The sequence below is a fragment of the Palaemon carinicauda genome, chromosome 6 (assembly GCF_036898095.1).
Source record: "Palaemon carinicauda isolate YSFRI2023 chromosome 6, ASM3689809v2, whole genome shotgun sequence".
Lineage (NCBI taxonomy): Eukaryota > Metazoa > Arthropoda > Malacostraca > Decapoda > Palaemonidae > Palaemon > Palaemon carinicauda.
Genome location: NC_090730.1, coordinates 151,737,122 through 151,746,354, shown reverse-complemented (window position 1 = coordinate 151,746,354; position 9,233 = coordinate 151,737,122).

Genomic DNA, 9,233 nt, shown 5'->3' with positions numbered 1-9,233 from the left:
GGTCCTACAGCCTTGAGAACGAAAGGTCAGGAAGGCTATTCAGTGTTATTTCCAAACCCTGTTCAGCTTTGGTAGAACACACAGAAACATGGTCCTACAGCCTTGAAAACGAAAGGTCAGGAAGGCTATTCAGTGTTATTTCCAAACCCTGTTCAGGTTTGGTAGAACACACAGAAACATGGTCCTACAGCCTTGAAAACGAAAGGTCAGGAAGGCTATTCAGTGTTATTTCCAAACCCTGTTCAGGTTTGGTAGAACACACAGAAACATGGTCCTACAGCCTTGAGAACGAAAGGTCAGGAAGGCTATTCAGTGTTATTTCCAAACCCTGTTCAGGTTTGGTAGAACACACAGAAACATGGTCCTACAGCCTTAAGAACGAAAGGTCAGGAAGGCTATTCAGTGTTATTTCCAAACCCTGTTCAGGTTTGGTAGAACACACAGAAACATGGTCCTACAGCCTTGAAGAACGAAAGGTCAGGAAGGCTATTCAGTGTTATTTCCAAACCCTGTTCAGGTTTGGTAGAACACACAGAAACATGGTCCTACAGCCTTGAGAACGAAAGGTCAGGAAGGCTATTCAGTGTTATTTCCAAACCCTGTTCAGGTTTGGTAGAACACACAGAAACATGGTCCTACAGCCTTGAGAACGAAAGGTCAGGAAGGCTATTCAGTGTTATTTCCAAACCCTGTTCAGGTTTGGTAGAATACACAGAAACATGGTCCTACAGCCTTGAAAACGAAAGGTCAGGAAGGCTATTCAGTGTTATTTCCAAACCCTGTTCAGGTTTGGTAGAACACAGAAACATGGTCCTACAGCCTTGAAAACGAAAGGTCAGGAAGGCTATTCAGTGTTATTTCCAAACCCTGTTCAGGTTTGGTAGATCACACAGAAACATGGTCCTACAGCCTTGAGAACGAAAGGTCAGGAAGGCTATTCAGTGTTATTTCCAAACCCTGTTCAGCTTTGGTAGAACACACAGAAACATGGTCCTACAGCCTTAAGAACGAAAGGTCAGGAAGGCTATTCAGTGTTATTTCCAAACCCTGTTCAGCTTTGGTAGAACACACAGAAACATGGTCCTACAGCCTTAAGAACGAAAGGTCAGGAAGGCTATTCAGTGTTATTTCCAAACCCTGTTCAGGTTTGGTAGAACACACAGAAACATGGTCCTACAGCCTTAAGAACGAAAGGTCAGGGAGGCTATTCAGTGTTATTTCCAAACCCTGTTCAGGTTTGGTAGAACACACAGAAACATGGTCCTACAGCCTTGAGAACGAAAGGTCAGGGAGGCTATTCAGTGTTATTTCCAAACCCTGTTCAGGTTTGGTAGAACACACAGAAACATGGTCCTACAGCCTTGAGAACGAAAGGTCAGGAAGGCTATTCAGTGTTATTTCCAAACCCTGTTCAGGTTTGGTAGAACACACAGAAACATGGTCCTACAGCCTTGAGAACGAAAGGTCAGGAAGGCTATTCAGTGTTATTTCCAAACCCTGTTCAGGTTTGGTAGAACAACACAGAAACATGGTCCTACAGCCTTGAAAACGAAAGGTCAGGAAGGCTATTCAGTGTTATTTCCAAACCCTGTTCAGGTTTGGTAGAACAAACAGAAACATGGTCCTACAGCCTTGAAAACGAAAGGTCAGGGAGGCTATTCAGTGTTATTTCCAAACCCTGTTCAGGTTTGGTAGAACAAACAGAAACATGGTCCTACAGCCTTGAAAACGAAAGGTCAGGAAGGCTATTCAGTGTTATTTCCAAACCCTGTTCAGGTTTGGTAGAACACACAGAAACATGGTCCTACAGCCTTGAGAACGAAAGGTCAGGAAGGCTATTCAGTGTTATTTCCAAACCCTGTTCAGGTTTGGTAGAACACACAGAAACATGGTCCTACAGCCTTGAGAATGAAAGGTCAGGAAGGCTATTCAGTGTTATTTCCAAACCCTGTTCAGCTTTGGTAGAACACACAGAAACATGGTCCTACAGCCTTGAGAACGAAAGGTCAAGAAGGCTATTCAGTGTTATTTCCAAACCCTGTTCAGCTTTGGTAGAACACACAGAAACATGGTCCTACAGCCTTGACAACGAAAAGTCAAGAAGGCTATTCAGTGTTATTTCCAAACCCTGTTCAGCTTTGGTAGAACACACAGAAACATGGTCCTACAGCCTTGACAACGAAAAGTCAAGAAGGCTATTCAGTGTTATTTCCAAACCCTGTTCAGGTTTGGTAGAACACACAGAAACATGGTCCTACAGCCTTGAGAACGAAAGGTCAGGAAGGCTATTCAGTGTTATTTCCAAACCCTGTTCAGGTTTGGTAGAACACACAGAAACATGGTCCTACAGCCTTGAGAACGAAAGGTCAGGGAAGGCTATTCAGTGTTATTTCCAAACCCTGTTCAGGTTTGGTAGAACACACAGAAACATGGTCCTACAGCCTTGAGAACGAAAGGTCAAGAAGGCTATTCAGTGTTATTTCCAAACCCTGTTCAGCTTTGGTAGAACACACAGAAACATGGTCCTACAGCCTTGAGAACGAAAGGTCAAGAAGGCTATTCAGTGTTATTTCCAAACCCTGTTCAGCTTTGGTAGAACACACAGAAACATGGTCCTACAGCCTTGAGAACGAAAGGTCAAGAAGGCTATTCAGTGTTATTTCCAAACCCTGTTCAGCTTTGGTAGAACACACAGAAACATGGTCCTACAGCCTTGAGAACGAAAGGTCAGGGAGGCTATTCAGTGTTATTTCCAAACCCTGTTCAGCTTTGGTAGAACACACAGAAACATGGTCCTACAGCCTTGAGAACGAAAGGTCAGGGAGGCTATTCAGTGTTATTTCCAAACCCTGTTCAGCTTTGGTAGAACACACAGAAACATGGTCCTACAGCCTTGAGAACGAAAAGGTCAGGGAAGGCTATTCAGTGTTATTTCCAAACCCTGTTCAGGTTTGGTAGAACACACAGAAACATGGTCCTACAGCCTTGAGAACGAAAGGTCAGGGAGGCTATTCAGTGTTATTTCCAAACCCTGTTCAGGTTTGGTAGAACACACAGAAACATGGTCCTACAGCCTTGAGAACAAAAGGTCAGGGAGGCTATTCAGTGTTATTTCCAAACCCTGTTCAGCTTTGGTAGAACACACAGAAACATGGTCCTACAGCCTTGAGAACAAAAGGTCAAGAAGGCTATTCAGTGTTATTTCCAAACCCTGTTCAGCTTTGGTAGAACACACAGAAACATGGTCCTACAGCCTTGAGAACAAAGGTCAAGAAGGCTATTCAGTGTTATTTCCAAACCCTGTTCAGCTTTGGTAGAACACACAGAAACGTGGTCCTACAGCCTTGAGAACGAAAGGTCAGGAAGGCTATTCAGTGTTATTTCCAAACCCTGTTCAGCTTTGGTAGAACACACAGAAACGTGGTCCTACAGCCTTGAGAACGAAAGGTCAGGAAGGCTATTCAGTGTTATTTCCAAACCCTGTTCAGCTTTGGTAGAACACACAGAAACATGGTCCTACAGCCTTGAGAACGAAAGGTCAGGAAGGCTATTCAGTGTTATTTCCAAACCCTGTTCAGGTTTGGTAGAACACACAGAAACATGGTCCTACAGCCTTGAGAACAAAGGTCAGGAAGGCTATTCAGTGTTATTTCCAAACCCTGTTCAGCTTTGGTAGAACACACAGAAACATGGTCCTACAGCCTTGAGAATGAAAGGTCAGGGAGGCTATTCAGTGTTATTTCCAGACCCTGTTCAGCTTTGGTAGAACACACAGAAACATGGTCCTAGAGCCTTGAGAATGAAAGGTCAGGGAGGCTATTCAGTGTTATTTCCAGACCCTGTTCAGCTTTGGTAGAACACACAGAAACATGGTCCTAGAGCCTTGAGAACGAAAAGGTCAGGAAGGCTATTCAGTGTTATTTCCAAACCCTGTTCAGCTTTGGTAGAACACACAGAAACATGGTCCTACAGCCTTGAGAACGAAAAGGTCAAGAAGGCTATTCAGTGTTATTTCCAAACCCTGTTCAGCTTTGGTAGAACACACAGAAATGGTCCTACAGCCTTGAGAACGAAAGGTCAGGAAGGCTATTCAGTGTTATTTCCAAACCCTGTTCAGGTTTGGTAGAACACACAGAAACATGGTCCTACAGCCTTGAGAACGAAAGGTCAGGAAGGCTATTCAGTGTTATTTCCAAACCCTGTTCAGGTTTGGTAGAACACACAGAAACATGGTCCTACAGCCTTGAGAACGAAAGGTCAGGGAAGGCTATTCAGTGTTATTTCCAAACCCTGTTCAGGTTTGGTAGAACACACAGAAACATGGTCCTACAGCCTTGAGAACGAAAGGTCAGGAAGGCTATTCAGTGTTATTTCCAAACCCTGTTCAGCTTTGGTAGAACACACAGAAACATGGTCCTACAGCCTTGAGAACGAAAGGTCAGGAAGGCTATTCAGTGTTATTTCCAAACCCTGTTCAGCTTTGGTAGAACACACAGAAACATGGTCCTACAGCCTTGAGAACGAAAGGTCAGGAAGGCTATTCAGTGTTATTTCCAAACCCTGTTCAGCTTTGGTAGAACACACAGAAACATGGTCCTACAGCCTTGAAAACGAAAGGTCAGGAAGGCTATTCAGTGTTATTTCCAAACCCTGTTCAGGTTTGGTAGAACACACAGAAACATGGTCCTACAGCCTTGAAAACGAAAGGTCAGGAAGGCTATTCAGTGTTATTTCCAAACCCTGTTCAGGTTTGGTAGAACACACAGAAACATGGTCCTACAGCCTTGAAAACGAAAGGTCAGGGAGGCTATTCAGTGTTATTTCCAAACCCTGTTCAGGTTTGGTAGAACACACAGAAACATGGTCCTACAGCCTTGAGAACGAAAGGTCAGGGAGGCTATTCAGTGTTATTTCCAAACCCTGTTCAGGTTTGGTAGAACACACAGAAACATGGTCCTACAGCCTTAAGAACGAAAGGTCAGGAAGGCTATTCAGTGTTATTTCCAAACCCTGTTCAGGTTTGGTAGAACACACAGAAACATGGTCCTACAGCCTTAAGAACGAAAGGTCAGGAAGGCTATTCAGTGTTATTTCCAAACCCTGTTCAGGTTTGGTAGAACACACAGAAACATGGTCCTACAGCCTTAGAACGAAAGGTCAGGGAGGCTATTCAGTGTTATTTCCAAACCCTGTTCAGGTTTGGTAGAACACACAGAAACATGGTCCTACAGCCTTGAGAACGAAAGGTCAGGGAGGCTATTCAGTGTTATTTCCAAACCCTGTTCAGGTTTGGTAGAACACACAGAAACATGGTCCTACAGCCTTGAGAACGAAAGGTCAGGAAGGCTATTCAGTGTTATTTCCAAACCCTGTTCAGGTTTGGTAGAATACACAGAAACATGGTCCTACAGCCTTGAAAACGAAAGGTCAGGAAGGCTATTCAGTGTTATTTCCAAACCCTGTTCAGGTTTGGTAGAACACAGAAACATGGTCCTACAGCCTTGAAAACGAAAGGTCAGGAAGGCTATTCAGTGTTATTTCCAAACCCTGTTCAGGTTTGGTAGAACACACAGAAACATGGTCCTACAGCCTTGAGAACGAAAGGTCAGGAAGGCTATTCAGTGTTATTTCCAAACCCTGTTCAGCTTTGGTAGAACACACAGAAACATGGTCCTACAGCCTTAAGAACGAAAGGTCAGGAAGGCTATTCAGTGTTATTTCCAAACCCTGTTCAGCTTTGGTAGAACACACAGAAACATGGTCCTACAGCCTTAAGAACGAAAGGTCAGGAAGGCTATTCAGTGTTATTTCCAAACCCTGTTCAGGTTTGGTAGAACACACAGAAACATGGTCCTACAGCCTTAAGAACGAAAGGTCAGGGAGGCTATTCAGTGTTATTTCCAAACCCTGTTCAGGTTTGGTAGAACACACAGAAACATGGTCCTACAGCCTTGAGAACGAAAGGTCAGGGAGGCTATTCAGTGTTATTTCCAAACCCTGTTCAGGTTTGGTAGAACACACAGAAACATGGTCCTACAGCCTTGAGAACGAAAGGTCAGGAAGGCTATTCAGTGTTATTTCCAAACCCTGTTCAGGTTTGGTAGAACACACAGAAACATGGTCCTACAGCCTTGAGAACGAAAGGTCAGGAAGGCTATTCAGTGTTATTTCCAAACCCTGTTCAGGTTTGGTAGAACAACACAGAAACATGGTCCTACAGCCTTGAAGAACGAAAGGTCAGGAAGGCTATTCAGTGTTATTTCCAAACCCTGTTCAGGTTTGGTAGAACAAACAGAAACATGGTCCTACAGCCTTGAAAACGAAAGGTCAGGGAGGCTATTCAGTGTTATTTCCAAACCCTGTTCAGGTTTGGTAGAACAAACAGAAACATGGTCCTACAGCCTTGAAAACGAAAGGTCAGGAAGGCTATTCAGTGTTATTTCCAAACCCTGTTCAGGTTTGGTAGAACACACAGAAACATGGTCCTACAGCCTTGAGAACGAAAGGTCAGGAAGGCTATTCAGTGTTATTTCCAAACCCTGTTCAGGTTTGGTAGAACACACAGAAACATGGTCCTACAGCCTTGAGAACGAAAGGTCAAGAAGGCTATTCAGTGTTATTTCCAAACCCTGTTCAGCTTTGGTAGAACACACAGAAATATTGGTACAGCCTTGAGAACGAAAGGTCAAGAAGGCTATTCAGTGTTATTTCCAAACCCTGTTCAGCTTTGGTAGAACACACAGAAACATGGTCCTACAGCCTTGAGAACGAAAGGTCAAGAAGGCTATTCAGTGTTATTTCCAAACCCTGTTCAGCTTTGGTAGAACACACAGAAACATGGTCCTACAGCCTTGAGAACGAAAGGTCAGGAAGGCTATTCAGTGTTATTTCCAAACCCTGTTCAGGTTTGGTAGAACACACAGAAACATGGTCCTACAGCCTTGAGAACGAAAGGTCAGGGAAGGCTATTCAGTGTTATTTCCAAACCCTGTTCAGGTTTGGTAGAACACACAGAAACATGGTCCTACAGCCTTGAGAACGAAAGGTCAGAAGGCTATTCAGTGTTATTTCCAAACCCTGTTCAGGTTTGGTAGAACACACAGAAACATGGTCCTACAGCCTTGAGAACGAAAGGTCAAGAAGGCTATTCAGTGTTATTTCCAAACCCTGTTCAGCTTTGGTAGAACACACAGAAACATGGTCCTACAGCCTTGAGAACGAAAGGTCAAGAAGGCTATTCAGTGTTATTTCCAAACCCTGTTCAGCTTTGGTAGAACACACAGAAACATGGTCCTACAGCCTTGAGAACGAAAGGTCAGGAAGGCTATTCAGTGTTATTTCCAAACCCTGTTCAGCTTTGGTAGAACACACAGAAACATGGTCCTACAGCCTTGAGAACGAAAGGTCAGGAAGGCTATTCAGTGTTATTTCCAAACCCTGTTCAGCTTTGGTAGAACACACAGAAACATGGTCCTACAGCCTTGAGAACGAAAGGTCAGGAAGGCTATTCAGTGTTATTTCCAAACCCTGTTCAGCTTTGGTAGAACACACAGAAACATGGTCCTACAGCCTTGAGAACGAAAGGTCAGGAAGGCTATTCAGTGTTATTTCCAAACCCTGTTCAGGTTTGGTAGAACACACAGAAACATGGTCCTACAGCCTTAAAACGAAAGGTCAGGGAAGGCTATTCAGTGTTATTTCCAAACCCTGTTCAGGTTTGGTAGAACACACAGAAACATGGTCCTACAGCCTTGAGAACGAAAGGTCAGGGAGGCTATTCAGTGTTATTTCCAAACCCTGTTCAGCTTTGGTAGAACACACAGAAACATGGTCCTACAGCCTTGAGAACGAAAGGTCAGGAAGGCTATTCAGTGTTATTTCCAAACCCTGTTCAGCTTTGGTAGAACACACAGAAACATGGTCCTACAGCCTTGAGAACGAAAGGTCAGGAAGGCTATTCAGTGTTATTTCCAAACCCTGTTCAGCTTTGGTAGAACACACAGAAACATGGTCCTACAGCCTTGAGAACGAAAGGTCAGGAAGGCTATTCAGTGTTATTTCCAAACCCTGTTCAGCTTTGGTAGAACACACAGAAACATGGTCCTACAGCCTTGAAACGAAAGGTCAGGAAGGCTATTCAGTGTTATTTCCAAACCCTGTTCAGGTTTGGTAGAACACACAGAAACATGGTCCTACAGCCTTGAAAACGAAAGGTCAGGAAGGCTATTCAGTGTTATTTCCAAACCCTGTTCAGGTTTGGTAGAACACACAGAAACATGGTCCTACAGCCTTGAAAACGAAAGGTCAGGAAGGCTATTCAGTGTTATTTCCAAACCCTGTTCAGGTTTGGTAGAACACACAGAAACATGGTCCAAAGCCTTGAGAATGAAAGGTCAGGAAGGCTATTCAGTGTTATTTCCAAACCCTGTTCAGGTTTGGTAGAACACACAGAAACATGGTCCTAAGCCTTGAGAATGAAAGGTCAGGAAGGCTATTCAGTGTTATTTCCAAACCCTGTTCAGCTTTGGTAGAACACACAGAAACATGGTCCTACAGCCTTGAGAAACGAAAGGTCAGGAAGGCTATTCAGTGTTATTTCCAAACCCTGTTCAGGTTTGGTAGAACACACAGAAACATGGTCCTACAGCCTTGAGAACGAAAGGTCAGGAAGGCTATTCAGTGTTATTTCCAAACCCTGTTCAGGTTTGGTAGAACACACAGAAACATGGTCCTACAGCCTTGAGAACGAAAGGTCAGGGAGGCTATTCAGTGTTATTTCCAAACCCTGTTCAGGTTTGGTAGAACACACAGAAACATGGTCCTACAGCCTTGAGAACGAAAGGTCGGGGAGGCTATTCAGTGTTATTTCCAAACCCTGTTCAGGTTTGTTAGAACACACAGAAACATGGTCCTACAGCCTTGAGAACGAAAGGTCGGGGAGGCTATTCAGTGTTATTTCCAAACCCTGTTCAGGTTTGTTAGAACACACAGAAACATGGTCCTACAGCCTTGAGAACGAAAGGTCGGGGAGGCTATTCAGTGTTATTTCCAAACCCTGTTCAGGTTTGTTAGAACACACAGAAACATGGTCCTACAGCCTTGAGAACGAAAGGTCGGGGAGGCTATTCAGTGTTATTTCCAAACCCTGTTCAGGTTTGTTAGAACACACAGAAACATGGTCCTACAGCCTTGAGAACGAAAGGTCAGGGAGGCTACTCAGTGTTATTTCCAAA